Here is a 2,817-nt window from a genome sequence, read left to right as displayed (position 1 = left end):
GAAGAAGAAGAAGAAGAAGAAGAAGAAGAAGAAGAAGAAGAAGAAGAAGAAGAAGAAGAAGAAGAAGAAGAAAGTGAAGAGGAAGAAGGAGAAGGAGGAGGCGAAGAAAGAAGAAATATTTATTCATGGAGACCTTTAACGTTTTCAGTGTATTTATACATATTGTCCCTCTTCCTCTAACCACAATCACTGTGATATAGATACTATTTTTATTCCTATCTTTCAAATGAGTGAAGTGACAGTAGGTTAAGAAACTTATCTAAGGCCACATATTGAGTTAATTTCTGAGAATATATTTGAACTTAGGTCTTCCTAACTCCAAGTCTATACTCTACTAATGTGACAATTGTAAAGTCCTTAAGATAAAGACCTACATTTTCTTTGTATTTTCAATACTTAGTACAATGTCTTTTTTTTTTTTTTGGAATCTAGATTAAGTGACTTGCCCTGGGTCATATAACTACTAAGTGTCTGAGGTGAAATTTGAATTCAGATCCTTCTGACTCCAGGGCCAGTGTTCTACCCACTACATCACCTCGGATCTATTTATTATCATGTCTTTGACAGAATTACACAATGTTAGAATTAAAAACTATTTCCAGAGCCATCTCATCCAACCCCAGTTTCTCAGGAGATAATCTAAACTACCACATAACCAACAAATGGACATTGAACATCTGCAAAAGATATCTTGGGAGGGGCAGCCCACTACTTCTGGGCAATTAACATAGGTTTGTTCAATTATTTAATTTGTGGTCACAGAGTGGGGGGAGGAGGGAGGGAGGGAGGGAGAGAGACCCACCCTCATTCCCTGCTCACCTGCAGAGATGTGCTAGAGTCAGTTCCAAACAGCTCATCAGTATTTACAACTCAAAAATCGCCAATTTTACATCAGGGGACTTGTTTGTGTATGTGTGTTTGTATATATGTACGTATGCATCTTGTTCAGTTTCTAGACTTAAGAAATTAATGGAGACACTGTCAGTAATTCAGGTCAAGTTTCAAAGGATATTCAGTGTATATCCCCTATCCCATCCTGCACACCTCATCTAGAGAGTTGGTTGTTAAACCTTATCAGCCCATCACATTATACCCTTCTACCCCATCACCCTGATCACAAACACCCTTAATTGGAGCATGGAAGGTGTGGAGATTTATGAATTTGAACATTCAGAAATGAGTTTTTCTCCATAGTCCTTGAACTGAGGATTAAGAACATTAGGGGCAAATACATCTGCGATTCCTATAAAAAATATTAAAGGTGGACAAAGGCTACACAAATTCTGTTTTGAGCAAGCTGTTCCTAAGACTAACAACAGCATCCAGAATAAATATTCACTCCCCTATTTGCTTGATCTTTATAATATCTTCAGAAGGGTCACAGTTGTCAGGGAAGATGCACTGGGGCAATTCATATTAAGCATTGTTCAGAAATAGCAGTGATGTCAAACAGTTTCTAAAATCTCTCTGCTTACCACACCCAGAAATAATAACTGGCCGTGTAACCTTGAACAAGTTACTTAACCCCAATTGCTTTAAAAAAAAAAACCTCTCTGCTCTAGTTCCTAATGTCTTGGAAACCACTTGTCCAACTGGATGACTGTGGGTATGGCTGGAAATAAACTCTGGGAAAAGATGAAGGAAACCTGCTTTCTGATCTAAGCCTTGACTCTGCAGGTGTGACCTTGGGAGAATCATTGAAGTGCTTTGTTTTCCCATCTGTGAAATGTGGATGCTAAGACTCAAGCCAATTGGTTATTTGGAGACCCTATTCTATTGGGATATTGTGTGTTTGCAAATACACAGAATAAAGGACTGCATTGTCACAAGATCTTATTATTAGCTTCTGTTGTACAAAAGGCTGCCTTTATTAGTGGAGCAGGTAACAGAAAATGCCTGGCTGCCTGCCTGTGGTAAATTTTCTCGGCAGAGCAGTGGGAGGTCAAGGTCATTAAAATAGGGTTGGGGAGACTTTGATGATGCCATGTGCTATATCAAGCTGTGGAAACATATGGCTCCCTTCCAGGGTATTGGCTCTCCTTGCCCTAGAGCGAAGTCCATAGTAACAGGAAAGTCTTACAGCAGATTTCCACAGCATAATTCACCATCTTATAGAGTCCATAACTGACTGAGGGCTTTCAACATAGTTGCATTCCCCTAAAAATCTACCTTCCAAAATAAAGGACATTGCAACCACACTAGCTATTGAGTCTGATTCAGTAGGGTTAAATCCTACCTTTCAGTGATAGAATATCTGAGTGCAGAGTCTTTTCCTAGCATCTCTGTATCTGAGTGAACAGCACAATACCTAATACATAGTAGGAATTTAATGAAAGATTTTGAATGAATGGATGAGTCAGTGAGTCAATGAATGAATAACATTCCCTGTGAAACATAGGCGAGTAATTAATTATCTCTAGGAAATAATTCCAGTTACAAAATTCCAGTTAAAAATTAAATAAAATCAAAGATTTCTGCTTTTTGTTTTTGGAGAGGGGGAATACAGGGCAATTGAGGTTAAGTGGTTTGCCCAAGGTCACGTGGATAGTTTTTTGTGTTAAGTGTCTGAAGCCAAATTTGAAATCAGGTCCTCCTGACTCCAGGGCCAGTGCTCTATTCACGGTGCCACCTAGCCGCCCCAAGATCAAAGATTTTTAAAGCAAGGTGGGGAAAGTTATGAACTTTAAAAGGAACATATTTTTTCTTTTAGTTGATTTATAGATGGAATTTATCATTTCTTTCAATTATATATAAGTGTGATACTAAAGTGTCCACAGACTCATTCCTATAGTTTTTAAGGTTTTCAAAGCACTTTGA

Source organism: Petaurus breviceps, unplaced genomic scaffold, assembly GCF_028583685.1.
Source record: "Petaurus breviceps papuanus isolate PSGF00001 unplaced genomic scaffold, PetGlider_PUasm1.0 139, whole genome shotgun sequence".
Classification (NCBI taxonomy): Eukaryota; Metazoa; Chordata; class Mammalia; order Diprotodontia; family Petauridae; genus Petaurus; species Petaurus breviceps.
This window is presented reverse-complemented; position numbering follows the sequence as displayed.